Below are 20757 nucleotides of genomic sequence, written 5' to 3'. Positions count from 1 at the left end.
CCACAGGATCGATCGAGCGGCTGCTCTCGGTTCAGTCTTCTTTGCTTGTGATTGGGGTATCGGTGACGCATCACCAGGAGGTGACTCCGCGTCCCGGTGCAGTCTGAGGAAGAGGTTGAGCGGCTGCTCCCTTCAGGTAGAGACACCGGCTGGGTGTTTCCCTGACTCCTCGATTCTCCCCAACACTCTTCGTGCCCCTCACAGCCTACCGATTGGCATTGTCGGCCATTTCATTTCTGCCCTCTGTTGGCATACGCCGGGATCGGCGTATATGCAGAGGACGGTTAGGACCATCCGTGCTGTGGGCTGGTAACGTACTTAGCCTGGAGGATTCCAGTGACTATAACCTTTGTTTATTCCTTGTATTATTTTTGCCTTCATTAAAATAACTAAACCTTCACAAGTGGTTGCGTTCTCATTATCGTGTCTGTTAAACGATCCTGAGACGTTCAGGGCGTTACAAAATATCCGACCTTAATAACACTAACTGTCTCCCGGTCGATAACAGACATGGCAACACTTGATGATGTGCTGGCTGCTTTAGCGACCGTGCAAATTGAATTGGCTGCCTCCAGGCAAGAAACAGCCGATGTAAAAGCCAGACTGGATGCTATCCAATTGGACCCGCTCACGCCCAGCACCTCCCTCACGAACCAGACCCCTGCGGTAGTAGTGGAAATGCCGGTAGCCGTCCCCTTGGCAACACCAGAGAGGTACAGTGGGGATCCTAACACAGTGCAGGTATTCCTCACACAAGTGGCGCTACATTTATCGTGCAAACCAAGGGCGTTCCCCACGAGTCAGGCTTGTGTGGCTTTCCTTATATCCTATTTGGCTGGAAACGCGGCACAATGGGCCGTACCTCTGGTGAGCAGGGACGACCCCATCTTATGTGATTGGGGTGCTTTTCGCGAGGAATTCCTGAAAGTCTTCGACAGAAGGGCTGACTCGTACACGGCGGACCGTGAAATGCTTGAGTTGAGACAGGGATCCAACGACCTGGTGCAGTATCTCAACGCGTTCCGAAGGCTGGTTGCGGAAACCAAGTGGCCTGTTGCTAAACAGACGGCGCTCTTCCATCACGGGCTGTGCGATGAGCTCAAGGACGCCGTGGCTCATATTGACCCACAACCCAAGACATGTGAGGGCCTTATCAACCTGGTATTACGGCTGGAACATAGGCTAAGTGAAAGAAAGGGGCATACCATCTGGTGCGCATGAGGGACGGAGACGAGTGGAAGACCGCCTTTAAGACCAGGTTCGGCCTTTTTGAGTACCTCGTCATGCCGTTCGGTCTGTGCAACGCCCCGGCAGCCTTTCAGTACTTTTTGAATGAGGTATTCAGAGAGGAGTTGGATATCTACGTGGTCGTATATATCGACGACATCCTCATCTATTCGTCCAGTGTGGAGGAGCACGTACACCACGTCAAGGCTGTGCTCCAAAAGCTGAGGGAAAACATGCTGTTTTGTAAACTCAGCAAGTGTGACTTCCACGTCACATCCGTGGAATTCCTCGGAGTGATGCTGAGTCCAGAGGGACAGGAGATGGCAGAACGAAAGATCAAGGCGGTGAAAGAATGGCCGGTGCCCCAAAGCGTGAAGGACGTCCAAAGTTTCATTGGCTTCGCCAACTTTTACAGGCGGTTTATAGATGGATTTTCAGGATTGGTGGCCCCAATCACACAGCTACTGAGGAAGTCCAAGGAGTTTGTCTGGTCCCCTGAAGCGAACAAAGCCTTTGAGGCCCTGAAAAGCGCCTTTGGTAAGGCGCCGGTGTTGGCTCACCCCGATCCGGATCTCCCCTACGTGGTGGAAGCGGACGCATCGGATGTGGCGCTGGGGGCTATCTTGTCCCAACGCAACCACGACACAGGGGTGCTTCATCCCGTTGCGTACATGTCCCGCAAACTCAACGACGCCGAACGCAACTACCATATTGCGGAGAAGGAGCTTCTCGCAATCAAGGACGCCTTCACCGAATGGAGGCATTGGTTGATGGGGGCAAGACATGTGGTATCGGTGTACACGGACCATCGGAACCTACAGTTCATGACGGCCACAAGACACCTTTCTCCCAGACAGCTGCGGTGGATGATCTTCTTTGCGGGGTTCAACTTCCGCATCACATATCGGCCGGGGACGGAAAACCGGAAGGCGGACGCCCTGTCCCGTCAATCTGCAGTTAAGGAACCATTGCCTGCGACCGAGCATTCCATCATTACCCCGAGGATGGTATTGGGGGTTATCCAACCGGATACTTTCCTGAGGGGAATAAAGAGAGGGATCAGGTCATTCGCATGGCGGAGGTGGCTCCTCAGTCACAGAGAATGGCAGCTGAAGGACGGGATACCCCTGAAGGGCAGGTGCCTATTGATACCCACGCCTAGGCTAAGGAAACAAGCATTCATCTGGTGCCATGACTCTCCATGCGCAGGTCATTTGGGCTTTGAAAAAACGGTGGCTAGCATGGGACGGCATTTCTGGTGGCCAACCATGAGAGTGGATGTCAGGAGGTGGGGACAGGAGTGTCCTACGTGTGCTACCATGAAGGCCGACAATGGCCGAACCCAAGGGCTCTTACATCCACTTCCGACCCCGGATAGACCATGGGATAGCATATCACTGGACTTCGTGGTGGGCCTACCGGTAGACCAGGGGATGACGGCAATACTGGTGGTGGTGGATTACTTGACGAAAATGGGGCACTTCATCCCCTGCAAGAGAGTCCCTACGGCCGGGGAATTGGCGTCACTACTCCTAAAGAATGTGGTACGACTGCATGGATTACCTGGGGTGATCGTGTCGGACCGGGTGTCGCAGTTTACTGCGCAATTCTGGAAGGCTTGGTGCACTGCGCTGCATGTTAAGACCGCCCTGTCCACCAGCTACCACCCTCAAACGGACGGCCAAACCGAGCGCCTGAACCAAACGCTCAAACAGTATCTGCGATGTTTTGTGGACCAGGGCAGGGAAGAATGGGTCGACTTGCTATGGGTTGCAGAGATAGCCTATAACAACGCCACTCACAGCTCCACACAGTCATCTCCGTTCTATAGCAACTATGGCCAACATCCCAGGTTCTTGCCATTTCTACATCCGTTCAGAGAGGACAGGATTCCCGCCACAGCGGACAGGGTGGCACACATAAAAGACACGTTGATGCGCTCAAGGGCTGTCCTAATAGAGGCCAAGAGAAGATACAAGGCTGCGGCAGACAGGAAGAGAAGGCCCGGGCCACTGTACCGCACTGGAGACTACGTCTGGATATCCACAAGAAACATGAGGTTTCGAAAGAACAGTGTGTTCCATCCCAAGTACATGGGCCCCTATCGAATTACCAAGTGTATGGGTCCCGTGAACGTGAAGGTGTGCTTGCCCCAGTCATTGCGGATACACCCTGTCTTTCATGTATCATTGCTCAAACCAGCACCCTCCAAGCCGTCTGGGACACCTAGGCCGGTATGCGTGGAGTCGGAGGTGGAGTATGAAGTGTCGGGCATACGGGCGTCCAAATGGCGCAGGGGGAAGCTGTGGTACCTGGTTGCGTGGAAAGGCTATGGCCCGGAGGAGCAGTCATGGGAACCGGCTGAAGGGGTTCATGCTCCGCGCTTGGTCTCCTTGTTCCATCGGCGTTTTCCTGCCAGCGCTGGACCCGTGGGGAGCCGCTGAGAGGGAGGATGTACTGTCAAGAATTCCTGTCATGCGAGGGGAGGAAAACGGTAACCAGCGAAAACGGACTACATCTCCCAGGATGCTTAGCGGTTGAGAGGTTATGTAAACAGGAGAGCTGTTACATAACTCAAGGAAAACACACCCTTTTGTAAACAGGAGAGCTGTTACATAACTCAAGGAAAACACGCCCTTATGTAAACAGGAGAGCTGTTACATAACTCAAGGAAACACGCCCTTATGTAAACAGGAGAGCTGTTACATAACTCAAGGAAAACACGCCCTATAAAGGGAGGAACCGGGAGGTACAACGCTGTCGGATATTGTGTTTACACCGACGTACCTGCTTAGTGAAGAGCAGTGTTCCGGAGTGGTGCTCCAGTAAGGCAAGAACGGAGGTAGGTCGAGTCGTTACTCCCTGGGCCGTGTCTTGCCCCATCGTCACCTGTGAAGGACCCGGAAGCTCTACCGGATAACCATTGAGCTTCGCTTTTTGACTCGGCTGAGTCAAAGCGCAGTGGCGCTTTTGCTGGTTGGAGTCGTAACTCCCAGCCCGACCAGAGATACAGGGACTGCCAGCTGTAACGCACACCAGGAGGTGTTTGCCGCGTTACAGACTCGGAAGTCCACAGGATCGATCGAGCGGCTGCTCTCGGTTCAGTCTTCTTTGCTTGTGATTGGGGTATCGGTGACGCATCACCAGGAGGTGACTCCGCGTCCCGGTGCAGTCTGAGGAAGAGGTTGAGCGGCTGCTCCCTTCAGGTAGAGACCCCGGCTGGGTGTTTCCCTGACTCCTCGATTCTCCCCAACACTCTTCGCGCCCCTCACAGCCTACCGATTGGCATTGTCGGCCATTTCATTTCTGCCCTCTGTTGGCATACGCCGGGATCGGCGTATATGCAGAGGACGGTTAGGACCATCCGTGCTGTGGGCTGGTAACGTACTTAGCCTGGAGGATTCCAGTGACTATAACCTTTGTTTATTCCTTGTATTATTTTTGCCTTCATTAAAATAACTAAACCTTCACAAGTGGTTGCGTTCTCATTATCGTGTCTGTTAAACGATCCTGAGACGTTCAGGGCGTTACACCTGGTCACACGAGGGCAAACTAGGTAGGGCGAGCATACCAACTTAACTGCAGCAGTCGCATACTGTGCAGGGGGGTTCTTGGGGGGGACCAATGAGCGAACAAGACACCTTCAGTTTTTAAGATGGTCTCGATAGCGTCCTGGAACATTAAGGGCCTTAATTCGCCTGAAAAACAGCAAAACATCTGGAAATATATCCACGACCGTCAATTTGAGTTGGTGTCGCTCCAGGAAACACACTTGAAAAAAATCAGAAAATGAGCGAATCCAACATAGAGCTTACCCATTAATTTACCAATCATCGGCTAGCACCAAGCCCAATGGGGTAGAGTTGCTTTTCTGGTTCTCCACTAAATTCCAGCCGGAAGCAGTTAAGACCGACCGGGAGGGGAGAGCTCTTATGGTAAAGGGGAGGCTACGGGGCACCATGTGCACCTTCATAGCTTTATACGTGCCTAACTCGGGACAAGCGACTTTCCTTTCTAGCACACTCGATTCACTAGCCAGGTTCTCAGAAGGTCCAGTGATTGTAATGGGTAACTTCAACCCCACATGGCATGACACTGTTGACAGCTCCCACACACACAGGATGATGCCCACCTGCTTTCCCAAAGCACTCAAGCAAAAATTCCACATCCTAGGCCTGGCGGATATTGAATCGTGTGGTGGATATTGAATCGTGACGCCAGAGACTATACCTACTTTTCTCCAGGGGCCTCTTCGGGCTGCCCAGATTCTGCCAATTTCAATTTCGGACCATGGTCTCATCTCTATTTGCTCAGCGTGGGGGGGTCCTAAACCCGACTCTGCCCGCTGATATTTCCCAGCTTCGATCATTAGGGACAAATCTCTCCGTGAAGACTTATGAGGCGCTATTACTGAATTCTTCACATTTAACGTCCCGGCTGATACCTCCCCGCAAAATAACTGGGACGCTTTTAAAGCCGTGTTGCGGGGTAAATGCATCCAACTTAACGCTGCCCTTAATAAGCAGAGAGCAGGGGAGCGCCTGGCCTTAGAGGCGGACCTGGCGGCCACTGAAAAAGCACACAAGGAACAGCCCACCTGTACGCTACAGAGACAGCTCACGGCCCTGAGGGGTAAGCTCAGGGCTATATACAACAACAGAGCCGGATACACCTTGCTCAAATTGCGGCAGACATTGTACGCACAAGAGGACAAGGTGGGGACCCATTTGGAGTGTCAGTTGCGTGAAAAACGAGAACGCAAGCATATAGGGGGTATACTAGACGTAGACGGTCACCTTATTCACGACGACACCAGTAAAGCTAACATCTTTGGAGCCTTTTATGGGGACCTCTACTGAGGAACTCCCCCTGACCACACCCTGCAACAGCAGTATCTGGACTCCTTGGAGCTTCCCGGACTCACACCAGCGGTGGCGGCAGCGTTAGACGGCTCCATCACGTCGGAGGAGGTTGGGCAAGCTATTACTGGGCTTAAACTCCATAAGGCGCCGGGCCAGACAGCCTCACGGCACACTTTAATAAGTGTTATGCCTCCGAATTAATCCCGCATCTGACCTCCTTGTTTAATGCCATAGCGATGGATGCAAGGTATCGGCTTCAATGGCTGGGGCGGTCATCTCTGTTGTCCCAAAACCGGAGAAGGACCCTCAACTCTGCTCGTCTTATAGACCTATAGCCCTTCTTAATCTAGATGCTAAGCTTTACTCTGCGATCCTAGCTGCCCGACTCGAGGGCTTGATGCCCATGCTAATACACCCTGACCAGCCTCCCTTTATAAAGGGGAGGCAAATGCATGATGATATCCGCCGCACCATCCACCTTATTGAAAAAGTCTCCAAGTTTAAAATACCTGCTATATTGGTGGGGCTTGATGCCTAAAAGGCTTTCAATAGGGTGGACTGGTCCTTTCTCTTTCTCACCATGCGGAGATTCGGCTTTGGGGAACGGTTCCTCAACATGGTCAGGGCCAACTTTCACTTCCCGCAATCGCGGGTCCTGGTTAATGGTCAACAGTCTCTCCCCTTTGACCTTAGCAGAGGCACGCGTCAGAGCTGCCCGATTTCCCCCCTCCTCTTTGCCCTTAGCATCGAACCCCTTGCTACGTGGTTCCAAGATAATGAGGCAATACGAGGAATCCGCTTTGGGGGCACGGATCATAAAGCCTCCTTCTTTGCAGATGATGTCCTAATGATGCTGCTGGAATCGTCCACTTCACTCAGAGTGGTGAAGGAGGATCTACAAAACTTCGAGCAGGTCTCGGGGTTTAAAGGGAATCTCTCCAAATCTTCCATACTAAACCTCACGCTCTCGGACGCAGCAGCGGCGGACCTGCGGGGCCAAATTGCACTACAATGGGCTAAATACTCTCTGCTCTATCTGGGAGTGCATCTCACTCCTGAAATTGGTGACCTCTATAAAGCGAACTTCCCCCCACTGGAATCACAGCTTAACAGAGATTTAAAAAGTTGGAAACCGATGTAGATTTCCTGGTTGGGGCGGATCAACACCGTTAAAATGGTGGGGTAGCCGAAGCTTTTGTATCTCTTCCAGGCGCTCCCCATAGCAACTGGAGCGTGATTCCCTGCCACACTTACGATCCTCGGTCATCAGGTTTATCTGGCAGGGAGGGAGAGGCGGCCTGCCCTTCCACGTTCTGCGATGTCCCAGGAAAAACGGGGGGGTTTCTCTCCCCGAGTTCCATCTATATTACCAGGCGGCTCAACTGAGGGTGGTAATGGACTGGTCGGTGAGAGAATCTGAAAAGCATTGGCTCCATATGGACAGGGCGATTGTGGGGCGGATCATCTGGGATCCCATGGAAACCAAAATCCGTCAGGCCGGCAAGTGAATACCTTAGCACACTCACTTGCACAACTATCAAGGTATTGGACCAGGTTACGAGGCGGTAGGGCTGGACCACTTTCCCATCTCCTTACACCCCAATCCATTTCAATTCAGCCTTTCCACTAGCAATGAATGAGGGACCCTTTGACAGCTGGCGGGAGGGTGGCTGTTTGAAACTATCGTATCTCTTCCATAACTTTGACGTCCGGACTTTTGACACCTGCAAAAGACAATTTCAGATTTCACACAACCCTATCACTACCTGCAACTCAAGCACTGGGTCACTCTCCCATACATCAGAGAAGCTGCAAACAGGGAGCTCATGGCCATGGAGCGGTTGTTCCTCAAGGCAGGCAACATGAAAGGGGCGATCTCCTCCGTATATACATTACTCCTAAACACTCTACACACACCCCACATGCGCTATATGTCCTTTTGGGAGCAGGTGCTGGGTCGGGGAGTCTCGGAAGAAGAATGGAAACATTTATGGGGCAACATCACTAAACATAACCGCTAGGTGGCTTTGCGGAAATAGCATTACAAGACAGTACTGGACTTGTACCTTTATCCCACCAAAATCAAATGAATCTTTCCTGACACCTCAGATCTCTGCTGGCGGGGCTGTGGGTTGCAGGGGGATTTTCGCTACATCTGATGGGACTCCCCAGGTATTCGGCCCTTCTGCGAAGAAATCCTCTCACACATTAAGGACATCCTGCGGTACCCCGTCCCGACTTCCATAGGGGAGGTACTACTTGGCCTTAGGGACCCTAACTTGGAGCACCAAACGAAGTCCATTAAATCTATCCTGTGTGCATGTTTAGGGGCAGCAAAACTCACAATAGCATTTGCTTGGAAAAAGAAAAGGGAGATTTCGCTATGGCATGGAATTCTCTCTATGGAACGTCTTGCGGACATCTTCCGTAATGACTTCAAGTCCTTTGAAACTAAATGGGGCCCATTGGTGTCTTACCTATCCAGGGGCCTACCCTCGGCGGTTTGCCCTCCTTCCTTAAGGTCCATGCATTAATTCCAGTTGTAAATCTCCTGCCGCGACTTGCCTACAGCGCTTGCCTCCCTGCGCATAGTGCAGGCCCTGCTTCCGCAGCCATGCATACTTGACCTACCCGCGCACCTTACTTTACTTCCGTAAGACTTCCACCACCACCAGAGCTTGGGAGGGGGAGGTTTGGTGTGGGGCTTTCTGATTCTTGTTGTTTCAGTGCTTTCTTTCTGGGGCTGTTGGCCCGACACAAAATGTTTTTCAGCGTTGAAGACCACAGGGGGACTGTAGCAGACCCAGCCCTGAGCGCAACTGAAATTTTATTAGCTGACAGGTTTGATTCTGGGATCTGTGCACCCTACTGTACTTTGTAAGTGATACAACATATGTTGCTGAATAAAAAGATTTTTGATAAAAAATAGAATGGCAAATAGAAGTCCATGGTGAGCGACTTCTCACCCGAAACTCCTCACAGCATGCCAGATGTCCGAAGACACTTCCAAGCCTTTTAATGGAAAGCCCAATCAAAATACATTGCAACGCAAAGTCAAAGCAACATAAATTCAGTAGTCATCAATTTCAAATTTCTTACTAACGTTGTGAACCGCTTCTCAGCAGCAGCGCAATAAAATTATTCAGGCATCACGTAGATTGCAGGTAAAAAGAACAGGTTTCTAAACACGCACAGAGCAAACTCAAAGCAGTAGTGAAATTTCTGCTCCCATATCAAACAAGTGTGAGAGCAAACTTGCGCTACCATTCCCCACTAGACTCCAAGGCAGCATAATTCACCACTGTGCACTCCCATGACTCACCACCAAAAAATCTTCAGGGCATCATAAACACTGCACAGCCAAGAACACGACGTGTCAAATCCTTAATGTGCTATAGCCTCTTTTCTGGACATACACCAACCATTTCTTCACCAAAACTAGTCCATTTATTGCCGATACCACAGGAGCCGGGTGCTTCCTGGTACACAGGTTCTTTTTTAAGTCTGGAGGATAAAAACAGCTTACTGCTTGTGCTGTACTGCGCTGGCTGTAGGCTGTCTGTTCTAATAGACACTGGTGGGGCTGCAAGGCACGAATTCCTCCATACAGGTTCACATCTCAAGTCTTCAGTGTCTTTATCCTTATATCTTCTTCCTAAATTCTTCTTTCTTTCTAGTGACACTTAAAATCTTTTGTGGCCTTGTATTAAACTTTCCTTCATGCTTGGGTCTTTTCCGTTCATCTGCAGTGTTAAAATGAAGGATAGTACATAGACAGGTCTTGTAGATAAAGGTTATGTATTTATTCAGCAGGTTACTTCTTCAGTTCCAGGATGATGGTAAAATCCATGTAATGCCCCACCAGAAGCAGCCTCCTTGCTGCTCAGCCCATCCACTCCAACTGATTCTTCCTCAAGCACAAACACTCTAAACATTCCCATGACTTAACCATCGGCTGAGCAGCAAGGCAGAGAACAACAATAGGGAGGATGCATTAACTAACAAGTAGTTTTTAACACACTCTCTCACTTGTACACCCAACCATGTCCTAAATCACTTACTCGTTCATCCCTTCTTCCAACTATTGAATCATTCTGGTGCTCACCCACTCACCAGTCGACACAACCAAACAAACAATATGGGTAATAGCTACTTTGATTTATATGCTGCATCTTTAGAACTTCATGGGCTTGTAGATTCGTTTCTGAGCCCAGGTGCAGTGAGCCATCATAGTAGGAACTGTAGCCTTCAGGTGCGCCAGGATATTTATTTGAAGACACAGAGGACTTTGCCTCGCAGGCCTCAGTGGTGTATAGGCCTGAAGTAAGGTGAGGAGAGTCTGGCCTTGTGTAACATAGTGTAGGACTCTGGGTCTAGTGGATTCTCCTTATCTCTCTCTTTTTTTAGGCAACACATGTAGACGGCAAGTACTTAAGCGACAGGGGCGCCATGAGATTTAAACATTTCCCACTGGGCAGTGCTCTGAAAGTAAGTAGTGGAGTATACAGGATTACAACCCCAAAAGCAACTGTTTTCAGGAACATTTTCTTGTAGTACATGCAGAGCTTCTTATCTACAAATAAATACCAACATCGGGGGTAATATAAAAGTCAAGTGAAAGCATATGTCTTAACCCTGTTTGGGATTTTGAGCAATTGTTTCTAATTACCACGTTAATAGTGCAAACCGTTGGGTACAGTTTTCAACTTTAGCAGTTAAAGAAATTGATCTCGTTTAATCTTGGAAACATTCAACAACAGCCTATACCTTCAAGTGACAATTATAATTGAGGTTGCTCATGAACTCTAGAGCTAGAAAATTTTGTTTAACAAAACAAACAAGCATTAGCAAAGTTAGAAGGTCAGGCGTTGCCTGCAAGCCTTTTGAGTTCGTCAATTATTTTGTTTTGTTTTCTCATGCGTTTTTGCAAAACTTTATTGTTGAGAAAGTTGAGGGTGCCATTGTCAAACGAAATAAAATTGGTTAAAAACGAAAATATTTTTTGATATGCAAAAATACCAATTGCTGTAGTAATCCTTGGCCTTGAAGAGAACTACATTGTGTGTAAATGTGATACTTATGAAAGAGCAAAAGGGCAGAATGCCCTTAGTCACAGTGAAGTTATCAAATGTCTGAAGTGGGCTGGCCCATTGCCCCATTCTTTATTCTGCAGTTGTTGGAAAGTGTATTATTAGTAGTGGTAATTATGCATCTACCACTGGCAATAATACCACTAACAGAATACAGGGCTCAGAATAGGTCTCAGAAAACTATTCTCATGCTCAACCCTTGGAAGCTTAGCTGTGAGCAGTTAGGCTTAAATTCAAAGACAAGTTTTTAAAGCATTTAAAAACACCAATTCAGTAAATAATTAAGACAAAATACACAATAAAGACCAACACCAATTTATAAAAAAGAGTACATGTTTTTATCTTTAAAATGACACCAAAGGGGGGCGTGGCCAAGATGGCGGCGAGGTAGGACGCGTTTGCTGGAGCTCCTGCCCGCCGTCCACCGACATTAGCTTCGTTTAGCCCTTGAGCGACCTGCGGATGACCGCTGGCACTGGCGCGGACTGTCCCGGGAGGTGCCGACCCTGACTGCCGTGGAGCTTGGCGGCGTCCGACCTCTCTGTGTGGCCCGGAGCGGGGCGGCAGCGAAGCGTCCAGACCGGCGCCTGGAGGGCGTCCTGTGGCGGCTTCACTGGAGCGGCGGCCCCGCGTGAGGACCGTCGAGGCCAGCAACCTTTATCCCGGCCTCTACCCTGGGGCCCGCCGGCTGGCACGCCGGGTGGGCCACTGGAGCTTTGGGGACGCGGCGACCTGGGTGACGGGGAGAGGCGGCTTGCCGGAAACTGTGGAGCCCTGGGATTCGGCGGACCCGGAGCGGAGGTCGTTCTTCCCCCACGTCAGCGAGGCCTGGGCTGGTACTGGACGCTGCCCACTGGGGTAACCCCAGAAGAAGGCGAGGATCGGACGGGGCCCCGGGGCGGACGGAGGGCCGCGCTGGGGGGGCCCGGATCAGGCGGCCCTCCACACGCATCTTTACCCTCGCGGACTGCCTTCCTCCCCTCCCCGGAGTATCCCGGAGCCCAGCAGCGGTGGTGACAGTGCCCGTCTCTTGGTTCGGGGCGGAGCGGAGTGCGGCGGCGCTATCTCGCGGACACGTGGTGGAGGCCTGACCGGATCCCCGGCCTGGAGTGGAGAGAGCGGCCCGTAGCACGGTCTGGCTGAGCCCGGAAGCGCTGAGACTGAGACACGTGGCGGCCGAGCCCAGGTAGGAGACGCCTACATTTATCAGCCCTCCTGCGCAGCGGCGGGAGAGGACCTGGGTGGCCGGCCCTAGCCTTGCACAGCGGAGGAGCGCCGACCGGAGGGGTGACAAGCCGGATAGCTGGGGCCGAGCGGCGACCCGGTGGAAGACCCGCGGATGGTAGTGCTGGACACCGGGCCTTGGGGTGTGTGGGCCCCTCCCCTCCAAATACTCGCATGAACAGTGTGGCTCCCTGACCGGCACCCCCACAAGACACTCAGCTTGGCCCTACTTGGCGGCACGGGGTGGGGGCCTGGAGACGGCTCGTGACTTTGGATCCGCCCTACTGGGGTTTGTGTCCTGGTCCCCCCCGCTCGTAGCTGGTCCGGCGTGCCTCTTGGTGTGAGCCCTTTAGCGGAGTCCCTATGACTATGCCCTCATCTAGGGCGAGGAAGCAGAAACCTCTAAGGGACATCTTTGGGCGCACTCCTCCTGTATCCAGCCCCGTGGCCGTGGCCCCCGCGATGGCGACACCTCAACGCCCTCCAGGTGCCGGGGATGAGCCGATCACTAAAGCGTACATGGAGTCCCTATTCCAAACCCTCAGGGCGGATCTGCAGACGGTGAAGGCTGACCTCACGGCTGAGATAAAGGAGATCCGCCGTGATGTTGATGCCGTGGGGGAGCGTGTGGCCACCCTGGAGGACAAGAGCGATACCACCGTGTCGGACATTAATACACTTCAGCAGGAGGTTCTCCGCCTGCGGGATCAACACCTAGACATCCAAACTCACCTGGAAGATTTGGAAAACAGATCCCGCAGACATAACATCCGTATCCGGGGAGTGAAGACATCGGACGACACCAGGGACCTCCCCGCCTTCGCTGCAGGCCTCTTCCGCCATATTCTGGCCGCCCCGGATGGCACTGAGATCGTCTTGGACAGGGCACACAGGGTTGGCCCGCCTCGAGGGCCTAATGCCCCCCCAGCGGACATACTGGTGTGTGTTCAAGACTTTAAAACCAAAGAAGCGATCCTTACGAAGGCGAGAACCCTCCATCCTATCTCCTACAGGGGGCACTCACCGGTGCTATACCAAGACCTGGCCCTGATTACCTTGCAGCGCCGCCGGCAGTTTCGCCCAGTGACTGAACACCTCCGGCAGCGGGGTATCCCGTACTCGTGGGGTCACCCCTTCCGCCTCATTTTTAGACTAAATGGCAAGCTCCACCAGCTACGCTCACTCACTGAATCTTGCAGACTGCTGGCCCTGCCACCGCCAAGCGGGGAGGATGACTGTCAAAGCATCGGCTCAGGGCACGAGGCCGCTACATCGGAGTGGCGACGTCAGGGCGGGAGACGGCGAGCCTGGAGACCCAACAAAATTGACATAGCTGAGAGCCAGCGAGATGCATTGGCCTCCGCGACGGACGCTCTGGCCGGGGCGGGTTCCGGCGGCGAGTGAGCGGCTGACACACATGCTCTACCGCACATGGTCCGGGACATTCCGGTGGACGGCGGGGGGGGCGAGCCTCTCCCCCTTGGTCGCATTATGGCCCCCATACAGACGCTCTCCTGGTTTATCCAAGGAGACGGACAATTTTTATGGATATTGACTTCTTTGTTTGTTTTTGCCAGTGGTTTTTATCGCTGGATCAGTTGTTTATTAATGGGTATTGGGGTTAGTTTGGGGTACAAACTCCCTCGTCCATATATCCCTATTGCACCTCATATGCTGCCGCGCTGTCGAGCCGCCAGTCTGGGTTGTCGCTCTCTTGTGCTTCGTGTGGCTGATTGCCTGCACCGCTACCTGCTCTACCCCTGGTCCCTAGATGCCGCACACCCCTCTTAAAGTTCTCACGCTAAATGTCCGAGGCTTGAATAACCCCGTCAAACGTCGAGCAATCCTCAGCTACCTGGAACACTCGAGAGCGGACATATGCCTCCTACAGGAGACCCACCTTCTGGCTAAGGACCACCACCGGCTACAATCCCGGGCCTTCCCTACGCAGCTGTTCTCCTCTGCCAACACCAAATCCGCTGGGGTAGCTATATTGGTGTCCGGCTCCTTTCCCGGTAGGGTCCTACAAAAAGGGGCGGAGATAAAGGGCCGCTTACTCACATACCAATTCCTATCGGGGGGGGTGACCTTTGGGGTTGGCTCCATATATGCACCCAATGAAGGACAGATCGCATTCCTACTCCAGGCCCTCGAGGAAGCCACGGCGGCCGCAGACCGCCGCCTGCTGCTGGGTGGCGACCTCAATATTGTCTTTGATAACACCTTAGATCGTTCCTGTCAGAGAACTGGGCAAAAGGGGGTTCTCACAGCTATCGGACGGGCCCGACTTCGAGATGTGGGGCTGTCGGACCTCTGGCGCCACTTTCACCCGACCAGTCGTGGTTATACCTTTTATTCCGGAGCCCACAAAACGTACACACGCTTGGATTACTTTCTCAGTTCCCTGCCACTCCAGGCCCATGCCTTGAGCACTGAAATTTTAACGGCCTCCCTCTCAGATCACTCCCCGGTCCTAGCTACATTCCAGCTTCCGCCCTCCCTGCAGCCCCTTCGACACTGGCGCTTGCGCGACACGCTGCTACACCAACCCTCCGTCACCAAACAAATCCAGACAGCTATCACAAATTTCCTCACTCACAACGCTAACTCGGACACGACTCTGGCAACACAGTGGATGGCGCTGAAAGCAGTCATGAGGGGGGAATTCATAGCTGTTTCCTCTGCCCAAAACCGCGAGCGAAGCCGAAAGCGGGCGGAACTGTCCCAGCGCGTCTCAGAGCTCGAACAGATGCATCAAAGAACGGGCGCCTCCCGTGCTTGGCGACAGCTATGCGTAGAGAGAAAGCACCTTGCAGCCTTAGACCAAGACAGGGCTGAGTTTGCGGCCATTCGGCTCCGACATTCGTATTATACAGGGGGGGATAGATGCGGTCGTCTTCTGGCAAACAAGCTGCGGGAGACCAGCCAGAAGCGGGGGGTTCACACAATTCAGACCTCAGGGGGGGAGGCGGTGACAGATGATGCGGCCATAGCAGAAGTATTCCGAGACTTTTATGCGGACCTTTATGCAGGGGAGCCCCTGGAAACCCAGTGCAGTGCTGATTACATAGACGCGGCCCATATGCCCTCTTTAACCCCAGCGCAAGCGGATCACTTGGATAGGGCTATTCAGACAGAGGAAGTCATCTCTGCAATATCGCGCCTCAAGCTGGGTAAGTCGCCGGGCCCGGATGGTTACACTGCTGCCTTTTATAAGACATTTTGCGGCCTGGTGGCCCCACTCCTGACGGGCTTGTTCAATACCTTTGACCGAATGGGAGCTATCCCAAGGGAAATGTTAGAGGCCGCGATAGTGGTCATCCCCAAACCGGGGAAGGACGGGACCACCTGTGGCGCCTACAGGCCCATATCCCTGCTGAACATAGACATTAAATTATACACTAGCATCTTAGCGACTCGACTGGGCCCGCATATGGCCCAGCTGGTTGATCCTGACCAAGCGGGCTTCATCCCTCAGAGGCAAACAAGCGACAATACTAAGCGTGTTCTACATCTGATTGAAAAGGCATCCCGCACACAAGGGGAATATATGCTCCTAGCCATTGACGCGGAGAAGGCCTTCGACAGAGTGCACTGGCCGTATCTGGAGATGGTTCTGGTACAGGCCGGCTTTGGGGAGAAATTGCGCACCAGAATCCTAAACTGTTATCGTTTCCCCCAGGCGACAGTCCGAGTTAATGGCTATACCTCCTCTCGCTTCCCCATAAGTAGGGGCACCCGGCAGGGATGCCCCCTGTCGCCTCTTCTATTCGCACTCTACATGGAGCCCCTGGCCCTTCGAGTCCGGCGGCACCCCCTTATCACCGGGATTAAATTTGGAGGGGACGTTCACACCATTAGTCTTTATGCGGACGATATTCTGCTCTCCCTATCCGACCCAATACCAGCTTTACGTGCTCTCTTTGTCGAGCTTTATGGCTTTGCGCGCGGGTCGGGGTTTAAAATCAACCTGGACAAATCCATAGCGCTTAACATCTCACTTTCCCCGCCCACTCTGGCCCATATTCAGGAGGAGCATACCATGAACTGGGCATCTGCCTCGATCCCCTACTTGGGCATTCAACTGGCTCCGACCCTCCAGGCCACGGCAGACATTAACTACTCTAGCCTCCGGTCCCATATACGCAAAGAATTGAACAGGTGGAAAACTTGCACACTCTCCTGGCTGGGCAGGATCGCGGCCACCAAGATGACGGTGCTTCCGCAGATTCTGTACCTCTTCCAGACCCTCCCTCTTCGCCCCCCGTCGGGTTGGATCCAACAGACTCAGGCGGATCTTGCTCGTTTTTATCTGGCACGGCCGCAAACCCCGATTCCGACACGCAGTAGCAGTTCTCCCGCCGGAACAGGGCGGGGTAGGGCTCCCTGACCTCCAGCTATATTTCCACGCCTCTCAGCTTAGGTATTTAGTAGAATGGCACCAACTGGAATCGGAGAAGCACTGGTTGTTCCAGGACCAGGCGGTGGCAGCCAGGCCGCTACAAGGCATTCCCTTTCTCCGTAAACAGCATAGACCACCCAATCTTTATGCCTCTCACATTACCAGCACTGTTTTGGAATCCTGGGATCGCACTAACATTACCCATCACTTGACTTCCTTTCCGTCGCCTCTCACCCCAATATTTGATAACCCAGAGTTTCACCCTGGTGCCGACGCGCGGACCTTTCGCGCCTGGCGTTCTTCCTCTTGTAGGTCTTTGGGTCATCTTTTTGATTTTGACGGCATCATCACATTCCCGCAGCTCAGGGAACACTACGGCATCCCGGAATCGGAGCGCTTGGCCTATTTGCAAGTCAGACATTGGGCACTCCATCCTCAGATCAGACCCCAGGCACAGCGCCTGCTGACCCCTTATGAAAAATGGCTGGTAACGCGTACGTCCGATAAGAAAATTATTTCTGATCTCTACAAGATGCTGTTAGACACTACCGCACACACATACAACGCTAGCAGGACTCGTTGGGAGAGGGACCTAGGTCGATCCCTGAGCCACAAAGAGTGGGAAGGCATCTACCATAGAGCACGGCACTCGGCATACCACATGGGACTTACAGAGACCATGACTAAACTCGCCACTTATTGGTACTACACCCCGGAGCGCTTGCATCGTTTCGACTCTCGTCGGAGTGCGTTGTGTTGGAGGGGGTGCGGAGAAGTGGGCACTCTGGAGCATGTTCTCTGGAGTTGTACTTGCATACAACCATACTGGTCCCAGGTTCTAGACGAAATAGACCTCCACCTGGAGACGCAGCTCCCGCGATTTCCCGCCTATGTCCTCCTGGGTCTGCCCAACGCGCTAACATACCCACTCAAGTCTCGGAGAGGCCGGTTGATTGCCATTGCTTTAGGCGCAGCGACACAAAACATACTGACACATTGGCGCTCTGCTCAGCTCCCAACTTTCTCCGGATGGCTCCAAAGACTCTGGTTAGTGCTAGGCATGGAGAAACTCACCCTCACTTCAGCTGGTAGAGGGTCTGAATTCCCTGAGTTATGGAGGCCCTTTCTGACCCTACTGGTGTCAGAGTTTCGTGAGCTGACCTGCCCCCGTTACCTTCGATTGTTGCGCTTAGCAGACACACAGATTCCAGGGGCCGCTTCCCAGGGCCGTCGTAAGCGGCGGCGCTGATCCCTAGAAGGTATCCGCACTCCTTTTGTTACTATGGACGAGGGGAGGGGAGGAGGGAGGGGGATGTTATTGGGTGTTGGTATGTTTCTTCTATTTCTGTAGGCCCGCTTCACGCTTGCTGCCTTTGGCAGCGGTATGACAGGCAACTGGGTTGTCTCATTGGCATTGTGCCTACCGGGATGTGGGTTTTGTTTCAATGTTTGCATAAAATCAATAAACAGATTTAAACCATAAAATGACACCAAAGCGAGAAAAAAAATAAACGTAGGGGATCGGAGATATGAATTTTTAAATATTTTGCACTATATAGCACATAGAAACCTATAGCGCCTATTAGGACATCTGGTCACGCTAGACCGAGACAAAGTCAATGTTTCAGGCCAACTGCGATGCAGCCGTGCATGGCTACCCCTAGCAGAAGGTCATGGTAAAAGTTTTTACCTTATGAAACTTTTCTGGAGCTCTTCTTCCCTGGGTCCCTCAAAGCTCTCAACCAGTCCAGATTCTGTGAGGGTTCGCTAGCTTACCTTGCAATGAGCTGCTGGTCAAACTTATGGAATCAGACCATCGGAGCTTTCCAGTGGGATGAGTCAGATATCCTGGTCAGCTCGCGGTTGAAGGTGGGCAGCTTGACTCTCGTGGTTTGTCACCTTTCCTATGTTCAGACTTAGAAACTTTTATGGAGCTTTTTCTCCCGGGTCCCTCGATGCTCTTCACCAGGCCGGATTCAGTGAGGGTTAATCGGTGTGGGATTCGACCAACTCCTAGTTAAACTCTGGAAGTCAGACCTCCAGGTCCTTTCAGCGGAGTGAACCTGGAGGGCAGGCCGGCCCGTGGTTGAGGGTTGCTGGCTTGGCTGGCTAGGTCGAACCGGTCCACTTATGGAGCTTTTTCTCAAAGTTTCTCCAAAGTTCTCCAAACTCCTGGAACTTCTTCCTGAAGTTCCTTTGAGGGTTCCAAATTGTCTAAAACTTACTTCATGGGTCTGGAAGCACCAAGATGGTTCTTGAAAGTTTGGGACTTCAATTCCCACAACCCACTATGACAAAATCCTTACAAATTCACTGGTAGTACTCCAGGCTGGGGAGTCTTGGGGGTGATGGTCCAGGTAAGCTCTGTTAACATGTAGCTTGCAGGGAGTCTGCTCTTTAGTCCTTTTGAAGCATTTTTGATTCACAGGGCTGTAATTCCAGATTGTGCAGCAGGTGCAGTCAGTCAGTGTTGAGGGCCTGGTTAATGCAAATCAAACTTCTCAGCATGGACCCTCCTTCTTTTAGTATCAAGCAGCAGATCTGAGAGGCACTGCCCCTCTCAAATACTTATTCAATGCTCTCTGAGGTCACACAGGAGGGCATTCCTGTCCAATGAGGTGCAGAACAACACCCCAGAGCATGACCATTTCCTCCAAAGTGTAGCACAATGGTCTACAAGAAAGCACTATTTCTCCAAAATTAAATATGGCATAAGTCTCAGCAGCGAGGTAAGAGCTGGCTAAACCAAACTCCAGGATGGCTCATCTCTATAGACTCCCTCCTCCTGGTATCTGCACATTCCTTCCTTAAGCCTGCCATCTGGCTGGGTTCAAAGGGTAGGGTTGTAAATGAAACTGGTTTCTTCAGCCTGTCTCCTCCTCCTTTTGAAGATCGTTGTTTATGACCCCTTCCCCTCATTCTGGCATTCAAATACAGCAGAACCCGGTCTTCCCAGAATGGCTCTTTCACCCCAGGAGCTACTTATGAACTCATCAAAGCAGCCCTGCTAATCCACTCAACTCTGACCAATAAGGGAAGATCACTGGAAGGCTGAATTTTGGTTTCCATACAAGAATGTCTTCTAACTTCTTGTCGGTACTTTTCAGGATACATTCAACAATAGCATATTGTTGGATTTATCAATGCCATTCTAGTAAGCTCTTGAATGATATTTTTTGTTTTCCTGCCTTGAATTATTAGTAAATAACGTCTGGCCTTGTTAACCTATGTGGCTGGGGATCTACAATGGGGAAAACGAGGTGGGCAATTTCTCCAACACCAGGGCTTATAAAACATCTTTTATAAGGACCCTGCCTATATACACAGGACCCCCCACCCTGGAACACATAGTGTAGACTTTAGGGGTTCTGAATATGTAAATATATTGAAGATCCTCACTCCACAGGGCTCCAAGCACAAAATTCGATTTTGGAAAGCACGTTATAACTATGTGGGAAGTGAAATTTGCAATTTCACTAAACCCAAGACATATAAAACCTATTTTATAAGGGTCTTCCTTATAAATACCTGACCTCCCACCACTGGGACACCTAGAGAAGCCAAACATTATATTTTATTAATTCTTGAGTGCCCCAAACACCAAAGCCGAGTTTGGGCACAATTTGTATGTTGTAAGCAGTCCTGTGACACAGGGCTGCTTTTAAACTGGCCCCAGGCCTTCCCAGTGCACATATGCAAGTGCAGAAAGGACTGCTGGCTTCTAAACTGCCATGTCCTATTATATACTAGGGACTTAAAAGTAATTTTGATCTCCCCGCCCTAATATGCACTAGGGCCTTATAGGGTAGTTCATGCCAATCATGGGGGTACCCTAACACATAGGGTACCCCAGTGCATGCAGGTGTTTTCACTGTATTCTGAGAATGTTTACAGCATCACACTTGTCCTGGGCCTGGTTAGGCAAAGCCCAGGGACAGTCTGAGTCAGTTAC

General features: G+C 51.8%; 1 protein-coding gene across 1 annotated transcript in view; it reads left to right on the top strand.

Annotated features, from left to right (window-relative positions):
- IMPG1 (interphotoreceptor matrix proteoglycan 1) overlaps nt 1-20757 on the top strand; it is a 1638967-nt gene that overhangs the window by 1569266 nt on the left and 48944 nt on the right. The window lies entirely within an intron of this gene.

The sequence above is a fragment of the Triturus cristatus genome, chromosome 6 (genome assembly GCF_964204655.1).
Source record: "Triturus cristatus chromosome 6, aTriCri1.1, whole genome shotgun sequence".
In the NCBI taxonomy this organism is placed as follows: Eukaryota; Metazoa; Chordata; class Amphibia; order Caudata; family Salamandridae; genus Triturus; species Triturus cristatus.
Note: the sequence above shows the minus strand (reverse complement) of the source record. Positions and strands in the feature narration are given on the sequence as shown.